This window comes from Pseudophryne corroboree, unplaced genomic scaffold (genome assembly GCF_028390025.1).
Source record: "Pseudophryne corroboree isolate aPseCor3 unplaced genomic scaffold, aPseCor3.hap2 scaffold_581, whole genome shotgun sequence".
Taxonomy (NCBI): Eukaryota; Metazoa; Chordata; class Amphibia; order Anura; family Myobatrachidae; genus Pseudophryne; species Pseudophryne corroboree.
In genome coordinates, this window is record NW_026970180.1 from 167,212 (window position 1) to 192,641 (window position 25,430).

General features: G+C 40.3%; 3 non-coding genes across 3 annotated transcripts; all 3 read right to left on the bottom strand.

Annotated features, from left to right (window-relative positions):
- Nucleotides 1-14,034: 14,034 nt before the first annotated feature.
- TRNAS-ACU (transfer RNA serine (anticodon ACU)) lies at nucleotides 14,035-14,108 on the bottom strand. The gene has a single exon. It is a non-coding gene; the product is annotated as a tRNA-Ser (tRNA).
- Nucleotides 14,109-16,367: 2,259 nt separating this feature from the next.
- TRNAS-ACU (transfer RNA serine (anticodon ACU)) lies at nucleotides 16,368-16,441 on the bottom strand. Its single transcript has one exon. It is a non-coding gene; the product is annotated as a tRNA-Ser (tRNA).
- Nucleotides 16,442-23,379: 6,938 nt separating this feature from the next.
- Nucleotides 23,380-23,453, bottom strand: TRNAS-ACU (transfer RNA serine (anticodon ACU)). Its single transcript has one exon. It is a non-coding gene; the product is annotated as a tRNA-Ser (tRNA).
- Nucleotides 23,454-25,430: the final 1,977 nt, after the last annotated feature.

A 25,430-nucleotide genomic window follows, 5' to 3' on the forward strand; every position in this document is an offset into this window, starting at 1 on the left:
TTGGCAGGGGCTCATACATATACAGTGCCCAGCTGTATATATGTTATATTTTTGCCAAAAAGAGGTTTATATTGCTCCCCAGGGCGCCCCCCCTGCGCCCTGCACCCTTACAGTGACCGGAGTATGTGAGGTGTATGGGAGCAATGGTGCACAGCTGCAGTGCTGTGCGTTACCTCAGTGAAGATCATGAACTCTTCTGCCGCCTCTGAAGTCTTCTTTTCTTCTCATACTCACCCGGCTTCTATCTTCTGAATCTGCGAGGGGGACGGCGGCGCGGCTCTGGGACGGACGGCGAGGGTGAGATCCTGCGTACCAATCCCTCTGGAGCTAATGGTGTCCAGTAGCCTAAGAAGCAGGACCTTGCAACTCAGAGAGTAGGGCTGCTTCTCTCCCCTCAGTCCCTCGATGCAGGGAGTCTGTTGCCAGCAGTGCTCCCTGAAAATTAAAAACCTAACAAAATACTTTCTGTCAGAAAGCTCAGGAGAGCTCCTGAAAAGCACCCAGTCTCAACTGGGCACAGTATCAAACTGAGGTATGGAGGAGGGGCATAGAGGGAGGAGCCAGTGCACACCCAGAACTAAAGTCTTTCTTAAAGTGCCCATGTCTCCTGCGGAGCCCGTCTATCCCCATGGTCCTTACGGAGTCCCCAGCATACTCTAGGACATTAGAGAAACTAGAATTTTAATACCTACCGGTAAATCCTTTTCTCTTAGTCCGTAGAGGATGCTGGGCACCCGTCCCAGTGTGTACTGTGTCTGCTGTTATTAAATGGCCCTTAACTCCAGAACATTTATGTGGAGACAACTTTCCTGACTTGACCATCTTCCTTGGACGTTTTCCCCCTGTGTGACTGCTCCCCACCTCGAAAGGGTTGCATCCGTGGTCCCTAGGATCCAGTCCTGGATCCCGAACCATCGCCCCTCTAGGAGGTGAGAACTGTGCAGCCACCAATGGAGTGAGATTCTGGTCTTGGAAGACAGGATTATCCTCCGGTGCATGTGTAAGTGGGATCCGGACCACTTGTCCAACTGGTCCCACTGGAACACTCTGGCATGGAACCTGCCAAACTGAATGGCCTCGTAGGCCAAAACCATTTTCCCCAGCAACCGAATGCATTGATGGATTAACACTCTTGCTGGTTTCAGAATTTGTTTGACCAGACTCTGGATCTCCATAGCCTTTCCACTGGAGGAAAACCTCTTCTTCTGTGTCCAGTATCACTCCGAAAAACAACAACCGCGTCATTGGGACCAACTGCGATTTTGGCAAGTTTAGGAGCCAACCATGTTGTTGAAGAACTGTCAGGGAGAGTGCAATGTTTTGCACCAACTGGTCCCTGGATCTCGCCTTTATCAGGAGAACATCCAAGTACGGGATAATTGTGACTCCTTGCTTGCGAAGGAGAACCATCATTTCCGCCATCACCCTGGTGAAAATCCTCGGAGCCGTGGACAGACCAAATGGCAACGTCTGAAATTAGTAATGACAATCCTGAATTGCAAACCTCAGGTAGCTTGATGCAGTGGCTAAATGGGAACATGTAAGTAGGCATCCTTTAAGTTTACCAAAACCATGAAATCTCCTTCCTCCGGACTGGAGATCACTACCGTGAGAGATTCCATCTTGAAATTGAATTTCTTTAGGTAGAAATTGAGGGATTTCAGATTTCAGATTGGTCTGACTGAGCAGTCCGGCTTCGGGACCACGAAGCGGCTTGAATAAAAACCTTCTCCCTGCTGACTAAGGCTGATTTGAACAATCGGTGAGAGGGAACGTCTTGAAACCCCAGTTTGTACCCTTGGGACACTATTTATAAAACCCACGAGTCCAGGTCCGAATGAATCCAGAACTGACTGAAGAGTTTTAGACGTGCCCCCACTGGTGCGGGCTCCTGCAAGAAAGCCCTAGCGTCATGCAGTGGATTTGGCAGAAGCAGAGGACAATCTCTGCTCCTGCAATCTTGAAGACGCTACAGACCTCTTCCCTCTTCTCCTTCCTCTACCTGCAAAGAAAGGGGAATCTTAACTTCTTGCATATCTATTGGGCCGAAATGACTGCATCAGATAATGATGCGTCTTTATCCGTTGAGAGGGAACATAGTGCAAGAAGGTTGACTTACCTGCGGGAGCTGCCGAGATCAAATTAACTAGGCCGTCGCCAAACAAGGCTTCACCTTCATAGGGAAGAGACTCCCTTTCTTCTTGGAGTCAGTATCAGCATTTCCTTGGTGAATCCAGATATACAGGGAATGGGGGGAAGGGGATGTGTTCTGCACCAGCTATTAAATTCTAAATATTTGTATGAAGAGGCCCCAATAAATGTCCATCAGTTATATTAAATATTAATTGTAGGACGTTCGGGGGTGCTACCAGAGACAAGTAATGTTATGCAGGAAAGGAGAAGAGAAAAGAATGTCTCTTTTGCTGGCGCACAAATGATGATTTAAAAATTAACTTTTAAGAAATTCGTTAAAATTGTCTAAACACGAAATAAAGTACAATTAAGTTTGTATAATGTAATTACCATATATAATAAATGGAAATACATTTATTAATATCAAGGTTCGCTACCTGTGTTGTGTCTTTATTATTGATCCAAATTGACTATATCAATTAGTCTGATACTGAATTACTGGACACTATGTAATATTAGTTGAATGTATATTAGTAATTCACTTGACAAATGTCAGAACCTGGCAATAGTTCTACATATCATACACTTACAGCACTCTTTCCACAATATTTTCCCTTTATTCCAGATCAAATGGTATAATCCCCTACAGTAATTATTCCTGTTGTAGTATAGTACAGTATGGTTGCTGGGGACGTCTTTAATGAAAAGAGAGGGAACATCTAATGTGTCTCCTTATGGGTAAAATACTTGCAAGCTAAGTGCTATGAATAGCATCAGCATGTAGATAAATGCTGAGTGTTAGGTGAGTAATGCAGATAAATAGGGATATCTAATAATTCTATAGAATAGTGGGTGAATTATTAGATATCCCTATTTATCTGCACCTCTAAGCACACTATTTGACTGTCCACACCCTGCTGTGCCTATTACCCATCTCCTCCACCACCCTCAACACTGACCCACACATCATTCACCCACAAAGATACAATAAAGGTAGTTTGGATAAATTAGCTAAATGAAATGGATTTAACCAATTTATCTAAATGACCATTTTTGGATGTTTTCCAGTGTTTGGGAGCAAATGGTCAATTGTCATTTGCTGCCACATATTAGCATAATTTTGTTTCAACTAGAAAAAAAAATTGGACAGATAATCTAAGTGTGGATCCAGTTTAATGCTGATTTCAGAGCCAACTATAGACTTGATTGAGGTACTGTGTCCCCGGTACCAAATACCAATTAAAATAATATTGTGAGGTGTTCAAAAAAGACTGAAAATGAGTGGAAATTATGGTTATTGAGGTTAATAATACTATGGGATCAAAATGACCATCAAATTCTATGATTTAAGCTGTTTTTTAGGGTTTTTTGAAAAAAACACCCAAATCCAAAACACACCCGAATCCGACAAAAAAATTTCGGTGAGGTTTTGCCAAAACGCGTCCGAACCCAAAACACGGCCGCGGAACCGAACCCAAAACCAAAACCCGAAAAATTTCCGGTGCACATCACTACTTAATTAGAACTTCGGTCAATGTGAATTAATTATTGGACTCAACCATGGTTATCCTTAAAACCCAGGGGTCTATTTAAGATCGATCTTAATCGATGTTGGGCTTCCAGGTTGAAAAAAACACACATTTACTAACATTTTAATATTTATATAAAAAATCATCTGTTCGTAAATGCAGTGCACATGGTTTTGCCCAACTGCTAACAAAATTCCTGCTGCGATCAACTTGGAATTACCCCCATCGATTGATGTTTTCACACTGCTCGTTCCAACCCCAAAAACTATGAAGAGGATGGGGGCATATACGCAGGGTCCATCCTGTGCATGTGCCTACATTTTCTCCGGGTGCCCCGCAGAAAATGCGAATGCCTCTGCCTGTCAATCAATAGAGGGCGTACCTTCGCAGGTATATCGCGATCATGAGCCATGTCTCCCATTTTTGTCATTATAGGTGCTCTGTGAGCTGCTGACCATGCCCCAGCCCCTCTGTCTCCCGTGAATAGACATTGGGGCTTATTCAGACCAGATCGCTTCAATTTATTTTCACCCAGCGGGCAATCAGGTCTGCACTGCACATGCGTATGCGCCACAATGCGTAGGTGCGACGGTCCGGAGATCACAAGAAGATTGACAAGAAGAGGGTGTTTGTGTGGGTGGCAACTGAATGTTTCTAGGGAGTGTCCGGAAAAACACTGGAGGGACCCGGCGTTTTGTGGGAGGATTTGTGACGTCACCTCAATGGCTGAGTAAGTGCTGAGCTGTGCAGCTCTTGTGCACATGTGATCACACACCTGCACAGCAAATTTTCCCTTCCGCTGTAGGTGGCAACCACCTGATCACAGGGATGCAAAAAACACACCCTAGCGATCAGGTCTGAATTACCCACAATGTGCATATTTGCAGAGCAACAAGCTACTCCCTGTAGCTATGTGACTATGGGACACTGGGGGGGGGGGTATTTGGGTTAGCTGGACATTCCCAAAAAAAGTGACTGTCCTGCAAAAATTGGGTTAGTTGGGAGGTATGTGCAAATACATTTATTGTTTTGCATGCAGGGTAAATACTGGCTTCTTTGACATTTAGCCACAAATGCTGCACAGTTGAATTACAGTATTACACTGCAATTAACAGTTATGCTAGGACATTCCTTCTCCCAAAATCTACCTCTCTCTGCATGTTACATCTGTCCCACAGTGGCGTGCGGTGAGGTCAGTGGCTAGTGAGGCACTACAGCCATAATGTCCGCCGAATCCTGCCGATGACCCTTAGCCAATGCCCGCTACTGCCTCTGAGCCGATACCCACTGCCACCGCCAATGGCTTACAAACTCTCCCACAATCAACTGACCCAGCCCTCCACCACTAATTTCTATCTCAGTCCGATGCCGCCAATGCCCGCTGCCTGCCTGCTCATTGTTCTTGTGATATATTATACATTTTTAAAGAAAAAAAATGAGTGTTTGGGACTGGGAAGGGTGAGGGAGGAGGACATGAATGCAATTTTGTTGTCCAGGGCTTCCATTAACTTAAAGGAGAAGGGTCTGAATGGGTTAAAAAAAAATGTGTGAGGTCCCCCCTCCTTAATATAACCAGCCTCTTTGAGCCGGTCCTGGTTATTTAAATACTGGGGGAAAAATTGGACAGAGGTTCCCCGTATTTAGACAACCAGCACCGGGCTCTTAGACGGGTCCTGGTTCCAAAAATACGTGGGACAAAAGATGTAGGGGTCCCCCATATTTTTAAAACCAGCACCGGGCTCCACTAGCCAGAGAGATAATGCCACAGCCAGGGGACACTTTTATGTAGGTCCCTGCGGCCCTGGCATTACCCCTCCAACTAGTCACCCCTGGCCGGGGTTCCCTGGAGGAGTGGGGATCCCTTAAATCAAGAGGTTCCTCCCCTCGAGGCACCCAAGGGTCAGGGGTGAAGCCCGAGGCTGTCCCCAGCACCCCTGGGTGGTGGGTGCCGGGCTGATAGCCATATGTGTAAAAAAAGAATATTGTTTTTTTGTTGTGGAACTACAAGGCCCAGCAAGCCTCCCCCACTTGCTGGGGCCGCGCATCGGCATCGGATCGGGATCGCAAGGTGACTGTCACCTTGCGATCTGCACTATCTTTTCTTCCGATTCTGACTATATAGTCCGAATCGGAAGAAAATATCTTACCGTGTGTACACACCTTTACAGTTGATGACAATATAGGACAAGTACAGGGTAAATAAACATAGCTACATCAGCAGATGACACTGGAATAAGTATCAGGTGGCAGAAAACTGCTGGATTTGGTGCAGCTGAAGATTATTAAAGTAAGAAAAGAGTAAGCACATGAGGGAAGAGGGCCCTGCTCATGAGAGCTTACATTCTAAAGGGGAGGGGTAGACAGACAGGGGTGAGACAGATGGGGTACATAGAGAGCGTGGAACAGAGGTTTAGGATGAGATTTGGCTGGGTTTGGTGAAGAAGTGGGTCTTGAGAGCCCATTTGAAGTTTTGTAGAGAGGTGGAGAGTCTGAGGGGGAGAGGTAGGGAATTCCAGAGAAGTGGTGCAGCACGTGAAAAATCTTGGAGGTAGGAGTGGGAGGAAGTAATCCGTAGGCAGGAGAGTCGACGTGCATTAGCAGAGCGAAGAGGACGGGTGGGAGTGTAAAGCGAGATAAGATCAGAGATGTAGATGGGAGAGGAGTGGGTGAGGGTTTTGTAAGCAAGTGTGAGAAGCTTGAAATGGATTCTGAAAGGGAAGGGGAGCCAGTGAAGGACTAGTAAGAGAGGAGAGTTGGACGTAGTGCATTTGGTGAGGAAAATGAGCCGGGCAGCAGCATTGAGGATAGATTGGAGTGGAGAGAGGTATTTGTCAGGAATGCCAGTCAGGAGGAGATTACAGTAGTCCAGTCTGGAGATGACCAGTGAGTGGATAAGAGTCTTAGTAGCATCCTGGGTCAGAAAGGGTCTGATCCTGGAAATATTTTTTAGATGAAAACGGCAGGTTTGTGAGAGGTGCTGAATGTGTGGTTTGAAGGAGAGGGAGGAATCAAGGATTACTCCAAGACAGCGCACTTGGGGGGTAGAGGAGATAATAGTGCCATCAATAGATAATGAGATTGTAGGAGGTGAGGTTATGCGGGAGGGAGGGAAGATGATCAGCTCTGTCTTAGACATGTTAAGTTTAAGAAAGCGCTGGGACATCCAGGAAGAGATAGCAGAGAGACAGTTGGAGATACGAGTGAGGAGAGTAGGGGAGAGGTCTGGAGAGGAAAGATAGATTTGAGTGTCATCAGCATAGAGATGATATTGGAAACCAAAAGAACTAATGAGCTTACCTAGTGAGGACGTATAGAGAGAGAAGAGGACCAAGGACAGAACCTTGGGGTACCCCTACAGTTAGTGGAAGTGAGGGGGAGGTGGAGTCATGAGAGGAGACAGAGAATGAACGGTCAGAAAGGTATGACGACAACCAAGAGAGGGCAGTGTTACGCAGACCAATGGAGTGAAGGATTTGCAGTAGGAGAGGATGGTCCACAGTGTCAAAAGCAGCAGAGAGATCAAGTAGAATAAGTAGAGAGTAGTGTCCCTTAGATTTAGCAGCATGGAGGTCATTGCATACTTTTGTAAGGGCAGTTTCAGTAGAGTGGAGAGGACGGAAGCCTGACTGGAATGGGTCAAGCAGTGAGTGTGAGGAAAGAAAGGAAGTAAGGCGGTTGTAGACAATACGCTCAAGGAGTTTGGAGGCAAAAGGGAGAAGAGAGATGGGTCGGTAGTTGGAGACAGTGTTTGGATCAAGGGTAGGTTTTTTAAGAATAGGAGAGATGAGAGCGTGCTTGAGGGCAGAGGGGACAGTGCCTGATGAGAGGGAGAGATTGAGAAGGTGGGAAAGATGGGAACAAGCAGAAGAAGAGATGTGGCAGAGGAGGCGGGAGGGGATAGGGTCAAGTGGGGAGGTGGTGAGGGGACAGGAACGAATGAGGGCCATGACTTCCTCTCCAGATGCATGGGAGAAAGATGACAGAGTTGGTGCGAGGGATGGGGAGGGTTGGTAAGGGATGGGAGAAGGCTGGTTACTGATAGTCTGGTGTGATGTGATGTCCTGACGTATGGAGTCAATTTTGGATGTGAAGTAAGTGGCAAAGTCAAGAGCAGAGAGTGAGGAAGGGAGACGAGGTGGAGGTGGACAGAGGAGTGAGTTGAGAGTGGCAAAGAGGCGCCGGGGGTTGGAAGACTGGGAGGAGATGAGGTTCTTGAAGTATGACTGTTTAGCAAGAGAAAGGGCAGCACTGAAGGATGAGAGCATAAGTTTGAAATGGAGGAAGTCTGCCTTAGAGCGTGATTTCCTCCAGTGTCGCTCAGCAGTACGTGAGCATTTTTGCAGATATCTGGTGCATTTGGTGTGCCAGGGTTGAGGTGTTAATTTGCGAGGGTGAACAGTGGTTGGTGGAGCAACAGAGTCAAGAGCAGAAGTAAGGGAAGCATTGTATGTGGAAGTGGCTTGTTCAGGGCATGAGAGAGAGAGAGAATAGGAGAGAGAAGTGAGTCAAACAGGGAGGAAAGGAATGTGGTGGCAATAGCTTCAATGTTACGCTTAGTGATGGTAGCCTTAGGAGGTTGAGATGGGGAAGTCGAGAGAGATAGGTTGAAGGAGAGCAGGTGGTGGTCAGAGAGGGGAAATGGGGAGTTGGAAAAACCAGAAATATCACAGCGGTGAGTGAAGACCAGATCCAGTGAGCTCCCATTCACATGGGAGGGTGAGGAGGTCCACTGGGAGAGACCAAGTGAAGAGGTGAGGTTAAGGAGTTTAGAGGCAGGGGATTGTGTGGGGATGTCAATAGGGATGTTGAAATCGCCTAGGATAATGGTGGGAATGTCAGAAGAGAGGAAGTGAGGAAGCCAGGAAGCAAAGTTGTCGATGAATTTGGAAGCAGTGCCAGGGGGGCGGTAAATGACAGCTACTCTAAGATGGACTGGTTGGAAGAGACATATGGAGTGGACCTCAAATGTAGATAATATAAGGGATGGTTCTGGTGGTATGAGTTGGTAGGAGTAACTAGAAGGTAAAAGGACCCCAACACCACCCCCATGGCGACCCCCAGGTCGGGGTGTGTGTGTGAATGTAAGGCCCCCAGCAGAGAGAGCAGCAGCAGAAGTAGTGTCAGAGGGCGTAATCCAAGTTTCAGTAATGGCTAGTAGGTGTAGGGAGTTGGAAATGAAAAGGTCATGAGTGGGGACCAGTTTGTTACAAACGGATCTGGCATTCCAGAGGGCACAGGATAGGGGGTATGAGTTTGTGGGAGAGATGTGAATTAGATTTTCAGGGTTGCTGTAGCGATGAGGTGGGATTAACTTTGAGGGCAGGGATGAGAGAGTAGTGATGGTACGGGTGCCAGAGATAGGAGGGGAAACTGCAGGAGGTGGGCAGGGAGGGAGGTCAGTGTGATGTGGATGGGGGTGTGGGGAGGTGACAGGGAAGGAAGAGAGGGAGCAGGGCTGAGTTGTGGGGTAGCAGGACCATGGGGCAGAGGTGAATGAAAGTGGGGTAACAGGAAAGGTGGGGGAAGGAAACAGAGGGATGGAGGGGAGACAGAGGAGGAGGTGGAGGAGACTAGGGGGGAAGGATAAAGATACATTATTAGGTAGACACTGAGTGATGTGGGGAGTATAAGAAAGCATTCACATAGTGTTAAGTAGGTAAATAGGTTGAGGGAAAGTGGAAGTAGGAGAGGAGACTGTAAGGGAATCCGAGCAGAAGAATTGTAGAAATGCAGGTGAGAAAAGCAGTGTAGGCTCAAGGGGTGTAGATTTAGTATGAAATGAGTCAAAAGCGTAGATAAAGTGGGTGCAGAAATGTATTTGGAGTGTAAGAAATGAAAGGATTGTGAGAGGTTTAAGAAGCAATGGTAATTATGTTAGATGTTTTAAGTGTTTGCAGGTAAAATTGCATTGGTGCAGCTGTGCTTAAAAAACAAAATTACAATAATACAGATACAGGCATTTGTAGGTGAAATGGATGGTTTATGAAATGTCCAAGTAAGGTAGTTCTGTGCTATGTAATCAGATGCAACAATCAGGAGGTGAGTGATCTGAGGAGTAAGTGACTCACATTTGTTATTAGTTCTTCAGTTTTCTTTGTTTTGTTAGATTGGTGTGCTTCTGTTTTCCTTCTTTTTCACTTCCATTGAACGCTAATTGAACACTGCTGTTATGTGTCAATTTTATCACGCTTTTATAAAAATGCACGCTTAGATCAATAAATGCACAGCCAAATGGCTTTGCACAGCCTACACCATTGGACTTAAGTAGAAGACTATTACAAGTGAAACCAATAATTGAAATCTGTAACCACACCCCACCCCCTCAAATGCCAGGCAATAAATTACCTTAAAAACAACAACCAGGCATTCCACAAAGATTAAACTGGGTCTATATCATTCAAAACTTTAAAAAAGTACTTCAAAATCACATACTATGCAATAATGTTTTAATTTGCATTACCCAGCAGAATTAGCTTTGCATATATAGATATAGTGCAGCAGAATCGATTGGTGGTTGTAGTCAATTGTAATTACCCAGCAGAATTAGCTTTGCATATATAGATATAGTGCAGCAGAATAGATTGGTGGTTGTAGTCAATTGTAATTACCTGTAGGTGACAAGAAGAGAAGAAACGTCAATTCACAATCGATATCAGCTGAAGATAAATTAACGCTGATTGAACGCTGCGTTATGTGTCAATTTTATCACGCTTTGATAAAAATGCATGCTTAGATCAATAAATGCACAGCCAAACAGCTTTGCACATCCTACACCATTGGACTTAAGTAGAAGTCTGGTGGTCAGCAAAATTTTGCACTGTCCTCCTACTATATATAGTGCGCACAACTACTAAAATACACCACAGGTATGGATGGATAGTATACTTGACGACACAGAGGTAGGTAGAGCAGTGGCCTACTGTACCGTATTGCTATATATTATATACTGGTGGTCAGCAAAATTCTGCCCTGTCCTCCTACTATATATACACTGCGCACAACTACTAAAATACACCACAGGTATGGATGGATAGTATACTTGATGACACAGAGGTAGGTAGAGCAGTGGCCTACTGTACCGTACTGCTATATATTATATACTGGTGGTCAGCAAAATTCTGCCCTGTCCTCATACTATATAATACAATGCAGCACAGATATGGAGCATTTTTCAGGCAGAGAACGTAGATATTTTCAGCACACTGAGCACAGATATTTGCAGCACACTGAACACAGAAACTGAGAAAACGCTGCACGTCCTCTCCCTATCATCTCCAATGCACAAGTGAAAATGGCGGCGACTCGTGGCTCCTTATATAGAATAGAATAGCTGCTGACGGGCACGATTGAGGGAGGAAAGGGACATTTGAATCCAGCCCATAGATGCAATGTGAATATGTAATTTGTACCTTCCTATCTTAAAATGTATATACAGTGTATATGTCACAACTGAGGGCCTGAGCTGACTGGAGGCAGCCTCAGTTGTAGGGGCTGAGGTGTAGTGGAACCTGGGAGGTTGTATCAGACCCCTGGACATGTAAGTTAAATGTAGAAGAATTGCCCGAAGGCGTGCCCACGACAACCAGGATAAAAGTCAATGATGTTTATTTTGACAAACTCCATGCATCACAGCAGTAATATCAGAGAAACATAAAATCAGCAGAGAAATAATACAGTTCCTGGGTACTACAGGAGGACAAGGACCACAGGGCTCTGGTAGTATGAGACAGTTCTTATTATCTTCTAGTTGGAAAGTCCTTACCAGGCCCGACTGTAGCAATGGAGATAGCCCAGGATCATACTAGCTGGTGTTCCAGGAAAAGCTGGGCTGCTGTGGATAAAATGGCTGCTGTGGGTACTGGCTGAAACCAGACTGATGTAAGCACGGAGTGGATTGCTGGATGGAACCAGCCAAATAATAAATGAAGCTTGAGAGCGATGAAATATGATTGATATATGGAGTTTGAGAGCGGTGAAATAATAGTGCCGGTGGTGAGTGGTAATCTGCGGAAATGATACAGGCACTTTAAGAAGAGCTGATCTCTGCTGGAAGCTAGGCTGGAAGCAGGTAAATCTGTAACTGGAAACAGATGAGTCCCAGAGGACTGGAGAGTCAGGCTGCACCGCAGGTGGTAGACTAGAGCGGGTCTCTTTAGTGGAGGTTTGGAGATGGTAACTGGAACCTGGAAAACAACCACGGGAGAGAGACAAACTGGAACTAGGTTTGACAACCAAATCACTGACGCCTTCCTTGCTCAGGCACAGAATACTTATACCTGCAGCAAGGAAGGGATTGGCTAGGCAATTATGCAGATTACAATGGAAACAGCGGATTGGTGGAAATGAACAGGTGACAGAATCCAACATGGCTGCGCCCATGCAGACACTTGGAGGGAAGATTGGTTTGATAATCCATGTGGGAACTTTAACAGCAATGGCGGCGCCGGCCACAGTAAACAGGAGACGCCAGACTGATGAGTGCACATTTGAACCACGCGGGCAACAGCGGAGGCCGCGGCTGACATAAGCGCCACTCTGACATCCTGCATGCAGAAACTCGGGGACGGCGGCGGAGGCCGCGGGAGATGCCATTCAAGATGTAACATGGCGCCGCTGTGACAGCGTCTCAGAGTGACAGGAGAGGAGGCAGGAATGGGGACATCAGAATAACAGATGGGATCCGGTCCTGGAGCGCTGAGCCAGCCTTAGGAGGCATCTGAAAGGTAAGTTATGGCGTCCAGATACCCGGATCGTGACAGTATACACTAGAGGTCTTTCCGAACCCCCTAATCCTAACATTGTAATTTGCTTTAGGGCGCACCTCCAATTAGTCTAGTGTTTCTTGCTGCCTTTCCAATGAAGCAAGTTTAATTTAGTAATAGGTGAAAAACCATCCCTACAAAGGTGTTAATCAGAGACTTGGCTTTGTGGACACTTTTCAGAGAACAACTTTGTTAGCATAAAAGTAAAGCCAGAAAATGAAGAGCTGTTTAATCACTCAATTGGATTTTTTTGCCAGCATATTTATTTTTCTCTGCAACCCACTGCTAAATTGTGCTTCCTAGCTGTTTTTATAAAATCACTGAATCAAATCTAACTCTGATTACATCAGAGAAGGCCAGGTACCCTACACCATAACAGGGGGTTTGAAATTTTGAGTTGTCTACTTAAAGATCACCAAAATCTGATAACAAGGTCAATTACGTCCCTGGGTGGGATTGAACCACCAACCTTTTGGTTAATAGCCGAACACACTAACCGATTGCGCCACAGAGACACTTTGCAAAAAGTACATACTGACAAAGGCTAATAAGCATTTATCTAGAACGTTTCCTAGAAAAACTTTAAAAAGTCAATAATCTGGAGAGTTTTTGTAAGATGTTTCTTCCATCAACCAATGAAGAAACACATTGGTACTTTCCCATGATGAGTGAGTGCTTCAGGATCTCTTGCACTTACATGTGCAGCAGAGTACTGCAATAGAAGCATGCTGGGCCCATTACCCAGAGGTAGGCAGATTGAAACTATCCTCTGCTATATGCATTTTTTTTGTTAATTAAAGTAATCAAAACTGGGATTGATATTTTTGCTCATTTATTTTTACTTAAAGTACAATAACTTTTACCATTTTAATTTGTTTTAATAGTATATTGACAGTATAGTTTTCTTTAAAAAATCCACTTAATTTTCTTTACCCTATTATTAAAAGGGTAATTGACAAAAACAAACTACATTGTCACCAGAAGAGCAATACAAAATGTACAAGTGATATATTAAAATCATCTTTCCAGCTTGAATTTCAATGATGCATTGGGGCAACGATTTTGTGAGAAACATCTTCACCCTTAAATATAGATTTTCTTAATTCCTTACCTGTGTGCTAATTAGATATCACCTTGTTTTCACATTAAACAGACTTCTACATGAGAAAGCAGCAAGGATGCAGTGGCGTTAATGTTTCCTGGTGTCAACCTGTATTATTTCAGTAGACATTGAAATGAGGAGGCATCTTGCTGCCTTTCCAATGAAGCAAGTTTAATTTAGTAATAGGTGAAAAACCATCCCTACAAAGGTGTTAATCAGAGACTTGGCTTTGTGGACACTTTTCAGAGAACAAATTTGTTAGCATAAAAATAAAGCCAGAAAATGAAGAGCTGTTTAATCACTCAATTGGATTTTTTTTGCCAGCATATTTCTTTTTCTCTGCAACCCACTGCTAAATTGTGCTTCCTAGCTGTTTTTATAAAATCAATGAATCAAATCTAACTCTGATTACATCAGAGAAGGCCAGGTACCCTACACCATAACAGGGGGTTTGAAATTTTGACTTGTCTACTTAAAGATCACCAAAATCTGATAACAAGGTCAATTACGTCCCTGGGTGGGATTGAACCACCAACCTTTTGGTTAGTAGCCAGACACACTAACCGATTGAGCCACAGAGACACTTTGCAAAATGTACATACTGACAAAGGCTAATAAGCATTCATCTAGAACGTTTCCTAGAAAAACTTTAAAAAGTCAATTATCTGGAGAGTTTTTGTAAGAATTTTCTTAAATCAACCAACGAAGAAACACATTGGTACTTTCCCATGATGAGTGAGTGCTTCAGGATCTCTTGCACTTACATGTGCAGCAGAGTACTGCAATGGAAGCATGCTGGGCCCATTACCCAGAGGTAGGCAGATTGAAACTATCCTCTGCTATATGCATTTTTTTTGTTAAAGTAATCCAAAACTGGGATTGATATGTTAGCTATTTTATGTTTACTTAAAGTACAATGACTTTTACCATTTTAATTTGTTTTAATAGTATATTGACAGTATTGTTTTCTTTCAAAAATCCACTTAATTTTCTTTACCCTATTATTAAAATGGTAATTGACAAAAACAAACTACATTGTCACCAGAAGAGCAATACAAAATGTACAAGTGATATATTAAAATCATCTTTCCAGCTTGAATTTCAATGATGCATTGGGGCAACGATTTTGTGAGAAACATCTTCACCCTTAAAAAAAGATTTTCTTAATTCCTTACCTGTGTGCTAATTAGATATCACCTTGTTTTCACATTAAACAGACTTCCACATGAGAAAGCAGCAAGGATGCATTGGCGTTAATGTTTCCTGGTGTCAACCTGTATTATTTCAGTAGACATTGAAATGAGGATGCATCTTGCTGCCTTTCCAATGAAGCAAGTTTAATTTAGTAATAGGTGAAAAACCATCCTTACAAAGGTGTTCATCAGAGACTTGGCTTTGTGGACACTTTTCAGAGAACAAATTTGTTAGCATAAAAATAAAGCCAGAAAGTGAAGAGCTGTTTAATCACTCAATTGGATTTTTTTGCCAGCATATTTCTTTTTCTCTGCAACCCACTGTTAAATTGTGCTTCCTAGCTGTTTTTATAAAATCACTGAATCAAATCTAACTCTGATTACATCAGAGAAGGCCAGGTACCCTACACCATAAGAGGGGATTTGAAATTTTGACTTGTCTACTTAAAGATCACCAAAATCTGAGAACAAGGTCAATTACGTCCCTGGGTGTGATTGAACCACCAACCTTTTGGTTTATAGCCGTACACACTAACTGATTGCGCCACAGAGACACTTTGCAAAAGTACATACTGACAAAGGCTAATAAGCATTCATCTAAAACGTTTCCTAGAAAAACTTTAAAAAGTCAATAATCTGGAGAGTTTTTGTAAGATGTTTCTTCCATCCACCAACGAAGAAACACATTGGTACTTTCCCATGATGAGTGAGTGCTTCAGGATCTCTTGCACTTACATGTGCAGCAGAGTACTGCAATGGAAGCATGCTGGGCCCATAACCCAGAGGTAGGCAGATTAAAACTATCCTCTGCTATATGCATTTTTTTTGTTAATTAAAGTAATCCAAAACTGGGATTGATATTTTTGCTCTTTTATTTTTACTTAAAGTACAATAACTTTTACCATTTTAATTTGTTTTAATAGCATATTGAAAGTATTGTTTTCTTTTAAAAATCCATTAATTTTCTTTACCCTATTAATAAAATGGTAATTGACAAAAACAAACTACATTGTCACCAGAAGAGCAATACAAAATGTACAAGTGATATATTAAAATCATCTTTCCAGCTTGAATTTCAATGATGCATTGGGGCAACGATTTTGTAAGAAACATTTTCACCCTTAAATAAAGATTTTCTTAATTCCTTACCTGTGTGCTAATTAGATATCACCTTGTTTTCACATTAAACAGACTTCCACATGAGAAAGCAGCAAGGATGCAGTGGCGTTAATGTTTCCTGGTGTCAACCTGTATTATTTCAGTAGACATTGAAATGCGGATGCATCTTGCTGCCTTTCCAATGAAGCAAGTTTAATTTAGTAATAGGTGAAAAACCATCCCTACAAAGGTGTTAATCAGAGACTTGGCTTTGTGGACACTTTTCAGAGAACAAATTTGTTAGCATAAAAATAAAGCCAGAAAATGAAGAGCTGTTTAATCACTCAATTGGATTTTTTTTGCCAGCATATTTCTTTTTCTCTGCAACCCACTGCTAAATTGTGCTTCCTAGCTGTTTTTATAAAATCAATGAATCAAATCTAACTCTGATTACATCAGAGAAGGCCAGGTACCCTACACCATAACAGGGGGTTTGAAATTTTGACTTGTCTACTTAAAGATCACCAAAATCTGATAACAAGGTCAATTACATCCCTGGGTGGGATTGAACCACCAACCTTTTGGTTAGTAGCCAGACACACTAACCGATTGCGCCACAGAGACACTTTGCAAAAAGTACATACTGACAAAGGCTAATAAGCATACATCTAGAACGTTTCCTAGAAAAACTTTAAAAAGTCAATAATCTGGAGAGTTTTTGTAAGATGTTTCTTCCATCAACCAACGAAGAAACACATTGGTACTTTCCCATGATGAGTGAGAGCTTCAGGATCTCTTGCACTTACATGTGCAGCAGAGTACTGCAATGGAAGCATGCTGGGCCCATAACCCAGAGGTAGGCAGATTGAAACTATCCTTTGCTATATGCATTTTTTTTTGTTAATTTAAGTAATCAAAACTGGGATTGATATTTTTGCTCTTTTATTTTTACTTAAAGTACAATAACTTTTACCATTTTAATTTGTTTTAATAGTATATTGACAGTATAGTTTTCTTTCAAAAATCCACTTAATTTTCTTTACCCTATTATTAAAAGGGTAATTGACAAAAACAAACTACATTGTCACCAGAAGAGCAATACAAAATGTACAAGTGATATATTAAAATCATCTTTCCAGCTTGAATTTCAATGATGCATTGGGGCAACGATTTTGTGAGAAACATCTTCACCCTTAAATAAAGATTTTCTTAATTCCTTACCTGTGTGCTAATTAGATGTCACCTTGTTTTCACATTAAACAGACTTCTACATGAGAAAGCAGCAAGGATGCAGTGGCGTTAATGTTTCCTGGTGTCAACCTGTATTATTTCAGTAGACATTGAAATGAGGATGCATCTTGCTGCCTTTCCAATGAAGCAAGTTTAATTTAGTTATAGGTGAAAAACCATCCCTACAAAGGTGTTAATCAGAGACTTGGCTTTGTGGACACTTTTTAGAGAACAAATTTGTTAGCATAAAAATAAAGGCAGAAAATGAAGAGCTGTTTAATCACTCAATTGGATTTTTTAAACCAGCATATTTTTTTCTCTGCAACCCATTGCTAAATTGTGCTTCCTAGCTGTTTTTTATAAAATCACTGAATCAAATCTAACTCTGATTACATCAGAGAAGGCCAGGTACCCTACACCATAAGAGGGGGTTTGAAATTTTGACTTGTCTACTTAAAGATCACCAAAATCTGAGAACAAGGTCAATTACGTCCCTGGGTGGGATTGAACCACCAACCTTTTGGTTTATAGCCGTACACACTAACTGATTGCGCCACAGAGACACTTTGCAAAAGTACATACTGACAAAGGCTAATAAGCATTCATCTAAAACGTTTCCTAGAAAAACTTTAAAAAGTCAATAATCTGGAGAGTTTTTGTAAGATGTTTCTTCCATCCACCAATGAAGAAACACATTGGTACTTTCCCATGATGAGTGAGTGCTTCAGGATCTCTTGCACTTACATGTGCAGCAGAGTACTGCAATGGAAGCATGCTGGGTGCATAACCCAGAGGTAGGCAGATTAAAACTATCCTCTGCTATATGCATTTTTTTTGTTAATTAAAGTAATCCAAAACTGGGATTGATATTTATGCTCTTTTATTTTTCATTAAAGTACAATAACTTTTACCATTTTAATTTGTTTTAATAGCATATTGAAAGTATTGTTTTCTTTTAAAAATAAATTAATTTTCTTTACCCTATTATTAAAATGGTAATTGACAAAAACAAACTACATTGTCACCAGAAGAGCAATACAAAATGTACAAGTGATATATTAAAATCATCTTTCCAGCTTGAATTTCAATGATGCATTGGGGCAACGATTTTGTAAGAAACATTTTCACCCTTAAATAAAGATTTTCTTAATTCCTTACCTGTGTGCTAATTAGATATCACCTTGTTTTCACATTAAACAGACTTCCACATGAGAAAGCAGCAAGGATGCAGTGGCGTTAATGTTTCCTGGTGTCAACCTGTATTATTTCAGTAGACATTGAAATGAGGATGCATCTTGCTGCCTTTCCAATGAAGCAAGTTTAATTTAGTAATAGGTGAAAAACCATCCTTACAAAGGTGTTAATCAGAGACTTGGCTTTGTGGACACTTTTCAGAGAACAAATTTGTTAGCATAAAAATAAAGCCAGAAAATGAAGAGCTGTTTAATCACTCAATTGGATTTTTTTGCCAGCATATTTCTTTTTCTCTGCAACCCACTGATAAATTGTGCTTCCTAGCTGTTTTTATAAAATCACTGAATCAAATCTAACTCTGATTACATCAGAGAAGGCCAGGTACCCTACACCATAAGAGGGGGATTTGAAATTTTGACTTGTCTACTTAAAGATCACCAAAATCTGATAACAAGGTCAATTACGTCCCTGGGTGGGATTGTACCACCAACCTTTTGGTTAACAGCCGTGCACACTAACTGATTTCGCCACAAAGACACTTTGCAAAAGTACATACTGACAAAGGCTAATAAGCATTCATCTAAAACGTTTCCTAGAAAAACTTTAAAAAGTCAATAATCTGGAGAGTTTTTGTAAGATGTTTCTTCCATCAACCAACGAAGAAACACATTGGTACTTTCCCATGATGAGTGAGTGCTTCAGGATCTCTTGCACTTACATGTGCAGCAGAGTACAGCAATGGAAGCATGCTGGGCCCATAACCCAGCGGTAGGCAGATTGAAACTATCCTCTGCTATATGCATTTTTTTTTTGTTAATTAAAGTAATCCAAAACTGGGATTGATATTTTGGCTCTTTTATTTTTACTTAAAGTACAATAACTTTTACCATTTTAATTTGTTTTAATAGTATATTGACAGTATAGTTTTCTTTCAAAAATCCACTTAATTTTCTTTACCCTATTATTAAAAGGGTAATTGACAAAAACAAACTACATTGTCACCAGAAGAGCAATACAAAATGTACAAGTGATATATTAAAATCATCTTTCCAGCTTGAATTTCAATGATGCATTGGGGCAACGATTTTGTGAGAAACATCTTCACCCTTAAATAAAGATTTTCTTAATTCCTTACCTGTGTGCTAATTAGATATCACCTTGTTTTCACATTAAACAGACTTCCACATGAGAAAGCAGCAAGGATACAGTGGCGTTAATGTTTCCTGGTGTCAACCTGTATTATTTCAGTAGGCATTGAAATGAGGATGCATCTTGCTGCCTTTCCAATGAAGCAAGTTTAATTTAGTAATAGGTGAAAAACCATCCCTACAAAGGTGTTAATCAGAGACTTGGCTTTGTGGACACTTTTCAAAGAACAAATTTGTTAGCATAAAAATAAAGCCAGAAAATGAAGAGCTGTTTAATCACTCAATTAGATTTTTTTTGCCAGCATATTTCTTTTTCTCTGCAACCCACTGCTAAATTGTGCTTCCTAGCTGTTTTTATAAAATCACTGAATCAAATCTAACTCTGATTACATCAGAGAAGGCCAGGTACCCTACACCATAACAGGGGGTTTGAAATTTTGACTTGTCTACGTAAAGATCACCAAAATCTGATAACAAGGTCAGTTACGTCCCTGGTTGGGATTGAACCACCAACCTTTTGGTTAGTAGCCGGACACACTAACCGATTGCGCCACAGAGACACTTTGCAAAAATCACCTACTTACAAAGTCTAATAAGCATACATCTAGAACGTTTCCTAGAAAAATTTTAAAAAGTCAATAATCTGGAGAGTTTTTGTAAGATGTTTCTTCCATCAACCAATGAAGAAACACATTGGTACTTTCCCATGATGAGTGAGTGCTTCAGGATCTCTTGCACTTACATGTGCAGCTGAGTACTGCAATGGAAGCATGCTGGGCCCCTAACCCAGAGGTAGGCAGATTGAAACTATCCTTTGCTATATGCATTTTTTTTGTTAATTTAAGTAATCAAAACTGGGATTGATATTTTTGCTCTTTTATTTTTACTTAAAGTACAATAACTTTTTCCATTTTAATTTGTTTTAATAGTATATTGACAGTATAGTTTTCTTTAAAAAATCCACTTAATTTTCTTTACCCTATTATTAAAAGGGTAATTGACAAAAACAAACTACATTGTCACCAGAAGAGCAATACAAAATGTACAAGTGATATATTAAAATCATCTTTCCAGCTTGAATTTCAATGATGCATTGGGGCAACGATTTTGTGAGAAACATTTTCACCCTTAAATAAAGATTTTCTTAATTCCTTACCTGTGTGCTAATTAGATATCACCTTGTTTTCACATTAAACAGACTTCCACATGAGAACGCAGCAAGGATGCAGTGGCGTTAATGTTTCCTGGTGTCAACCCGTATTATTTCAGTAGACATTGAAATGAGGATGCATCTTGCTGCCTTTCCAATGAAGCAAATTTAGTTTAGTAATAGGTGAAAAACCATCCCTACAAAGGTGTTAATCAGAGACTTGGCTTTGTGGACACTTTTCAGAGAACAAATTTGTTAGCATAAAAATAAAGCCAGAAAATGAAGAGCTGTTTAATCACTCAATTGGATTTTTTTGCCAGCATATTTCTTTTTCTCTGCAACCCACTGCTAAATTGTGCTTCCTAGCTGTTTTTATAAAATCACTGAATCAAATCTAACTCTGATTACATCAGAGAAGGCCAGGTACCCTACACCATAAGAGGGGGTTTGAAATTTTGACTTGTCTACTTAAAGATCACCAAAATCTGATAACAAGGTCAATTACGTCCCTGGGTGGGATTGAACCACCAACCTTTTGGTTAGTAGCCGTACACACTAACTGATTGCACCACAGAGACACTTTGCAAAAGTACATACTGACAAAGGCTAATAAGCATTCATCTAAAACGTTTCCTAGAAAAACTTTAAAAAGTCAATAATCTGGAGAGTTTTTGTAAGATGTTTCTTCCATTAACCAACGAAGAAACACATTGGTACTTTCCCATGATGAGTGAGTGCTTCAGGATCTCTTGCACTTACATGTGCAGCAAAGTACTGCAATGGAAGCATGCGGGGCCCATAACGCAGAGGTAGGCAGATTAAAACTATCCTCTGCTATATGCATTTTTTTTGTTAATTAAAGTAATCCAAAACTGGGATTGATATTTTTGCTCTTTTATTTTTCATTAAAGTACAATAACTTTTACCATTTTAATTTGTTTTAATAGTATATTGAAAGTATTGTTTTCTTTTAAAAATCCACTTAATTTTCTTTACCCTATTATTAAAATGGTAATTGACAAAAACAAACTACATTGTCACCAGAAGAGCAATACAAAATGTACAAGTGATATATTAAAATCATCTTTCCAGCTTGAATTTCAATGATGCATTGGGGCAACGATTTTGTGAGAAACATTTTCACCCTTAAAAAAAGATTTTCTTAATTCCTTACCTGTGTGCTAATTAGATATCACCTTGTTTTCACATTAAACAGACTTCCACATGAGAAAGCAGCAAGGATGCATTGGCGTTAATGTTTCCTGGTGTCAACCTGTATTATTTCAGTAGACATTGAAATGAGGATGCATCTTGCTGCCTTTCCAATGAAGCAAGTTTAATTTAGTAATAGGTGAAAAACCATCCTTACAAAGGTGTTCATCAGAGACTTGGCTTTGTGGACACTTTTCAGAGAACAAATTTGTTAGCATAAAAATAAAGCCAGAAAATGAATAGCTGTTTAATCACTCAATTGGATTTTTTTGCCAGCATATTTCTTTTTCTCTGCAACCCACTGCTAAATTGTGCTTCCTAGCTGTTTTTATAAAATCACTGAATCAAATCTAACTCTGATTACATCAGAGAAGGCCAGGTACCCTACACCATAAGAGGGGATTTGAAATTTTGACTTGTCTACTTAAAGATCACCAAAATCTGAGAACAAGGTCAATTACGTCCCTGGGTGTGATTGAACCACCAACCTTTTGGTTTATAGCCGTCCACACTAACTGATTGCGCCACAGAGACACTTTGCAAAAGTACATACTGACAAAGGCTAATAAGCATTCATCTAAAACGTTTCCTAGAAAAACTTTAAAAAGTCAATAATCTGGAGAGTTTTTGTAAGATGTTTCTTCCATCCACCAATGAAGAAACACATTGGTACTTTCCCATGATGAGTGAGTGCTTCAGGATCTCTTGCACTTACATGTGCAGCAGAGTACTGCAATGGAAGCATGCTGGGCCCATAACCCAGAGGTAGGCAGATTAAAACTATCCTCTGCTATATGCATTTTTTTTGTTAATTAAAGTAATCCAAAACTGGGATTGATATTTTTGCTCTTTTATTTTTACTTAAAGTACAATAACTTTTACCATTTTAATTTGTTTTAATAGCATATTGAAAGTATTGTTTTCTTTTAAAAATCCATTAATTTTCTTTACCCTATTAATAAAATGGTAATTGACAAAAACAAACTACATTGTCACCAGAAGAGCAATACAAAATGTACAAGTGATATATTAAAATCATCTTTCCAGCTTGAATTTCAATGATGCATTGGGGCAACGATTTTGTAAGAAACATTTTCACCCTTAAATAAAGATTTTCTTAATTCCTTACCTGTGTGCTAATTAGATATCACCTTGTTTTCACATTAAACAGACTTCCACATGAGAAAGCAGCAAGGATGCAGTGGCGTTAATGTTTCCTGGTGTCAACCTGTATTATTTCAGTAGACATTGAAATGCGGATGCATCTTGCTGCCTTTCCAATGAAGCAAGTTTAATTTAGTAATAGGTGAAAAACCATCCCTACAAAGGTGTTAATCAGAGACTTGGCTTTGTGGACACTTTTCAGAGAACAAATTTGTTAGCATAAAAATAAAGCCAGAAAATGAAGAGCTGTTTAATCACTCAATTGGATTTTTTTTGCCAGCATATTTCTTTTTCTCTGCAACCCACTGCTAAATTGTGCTTCCTAGCTGTTTTTATAAAATCAATGAATCAAATCTAACTCTGATTACATCAGAGAAGGCCAGGTACCCTACACCATAACAGGGGGTTTGAAATTTTGACTTGTCTACTTAAAGATCACCAAAATCTGATAACAAGGTCAATTACATCCCTGGGTGGGATTGAACCACCAACCTTTTGGTTAGTAGCCAGACACACTAACCGATTGCGCCACAGAGACACTTTGCAAAAAGTACATACTGACAAAGGCTAATAAGCATACATCTAGAACGTTTCCTAGAAAAACTTTAAAAAGTCAATAATCTGGAGAGTTTTTGTAAGATGTTTCTTCCATCAACCAACGAAGAAACACATTGGTACTTTCCCATGATGAGTGAGAGCTTCAGGATCTCTTGCACTTACATGTGCAGCAGAGTACTGCAATGGAAGCATGCTGGGCCCATAACCCAGAGGTAGGCAGATTGAAACTATCCTTTGCTATATGCATTTTTTTTTTGTTAATTTAAGTAATCAAAACTGGGATTGATATTTTTGCTCTTTTATTTTTACTTAAAGTACAATAACTTTTACCATTTTAATTTGTTTTAATAGCATATTGAAAGTATTGTTTTCTTTTAAAAATAAATTAATTTTCTTTACCCTATTATTAAAATGGTAATTGACAAAAACAAACTACATTGTCACCAGAAGAGCAATACAAAATGTACAAGTGATATATTAAAATCATCTTTCCAGCTTGAATTTCAATGATGCATTGGGGCAACGATTTTGTGAGAAACATTTTCACCCTTAAATAAAGATTTTCTTAATTCCTTACCTGTGTGCTAATTAGATATCACCTTGTTTTCACATTAAACAGACTTCCACATGAGAAAGCAGCAAGGATGCAGTGGCGTTAATGTTTCCTGGTGTCAACCTGTATTATTTCAGTAGACATTGAAATGAGGATGCATCTTGCTGCCTTTCCAATGAAGCAAGTTTAATTTAGTAATAGGTGAAAAACCATCCTTACAAAGGTGTTAATCAGAGACTTGGCTTTGTGGACACTTTTCAGAGAACAAATTTGTTAGCATAAAAATAAAGCCAGAAAATGAAGAGCTGTTTAATCACTCAATTGGATTTTTTTGCCAGCATATTTCTTTTTCTCTGCAACCCACTGCTAAATTGTGCTTCCTAGCTGTTTTTATAAAATCACTGAATCAAATCTAACTCTGATTACATCAGAGAAGGCCAGGTACCCTACACCATAAGAGGGGGATTTGAAATTTTGACTTGTCTACTTAAAGATCACCAAAATCTGATAACAAGGTCAATTACGTCCCTGGGTGGGATTGTACCACCAACCTTTTGGTTAACAGCCGTGCACACTAACTGATTGCGCCACAAAGACACTTTGCAAAAGTACATACTGACAAAGGCTAATAAGCATTCATCTAAAACGTTTCCTAGAAAAACTTTAAAAAGTCAATAATCTGGAGAGTTTTTGTAAGATGTTTCTTCCATCAACCAACGAAGAAACACATTGGTACTTTCCCATGATGAGTGAGTGCTTCAGGATCTCTTGCACTTACATGTGCAGCAGAGTACAGCAATGGAAGCATGCTGGGCCCATAACCCAGCGGTAGGCAGATTGAAACTATCCTCTGCTATATGCATTTTTTTTTGTTAATTAAAGTAATCCAAAACTGGGATTGATATTTTGGCTCTTTTATTTTTACTTAAAGTACAATAACTTTTACCATTTTAATTTGTTTTAATAGTATATTGACAGTATAGTTTTCTTTCAAAAATCCACTTAATTTTCTTTACCCTATTATTAAAAGGGTAATTGACAAAAACAAACTACATTGTCACCAGAAGAGCAATACAAAATGTACAAGTGATATATTAAAATCATCTTTCCAGCTTGAATTTCAATGATGCATTGGGGCAACGATTTTGTGAGAAACATCTTCACCCTTAAATAAAGATTTTCTTAATTCCTTACCTGTGTGCTAATTAGATATCACCTTGTTTTCACATTAAACAGACTTCCACATGAGAAAGCAGCAAGGATACAGTGGCGTTAATGTTTCCTGGTGTCAACCTGTATTATTTCAGTAGACATTGAAATGAGGATGCATCTTGCTGCCTTTCCAATGAAGCAAGTTTAATTTAGTAATAGGTGAAAAACCATCCCTACAAAGGTGTTAATCAG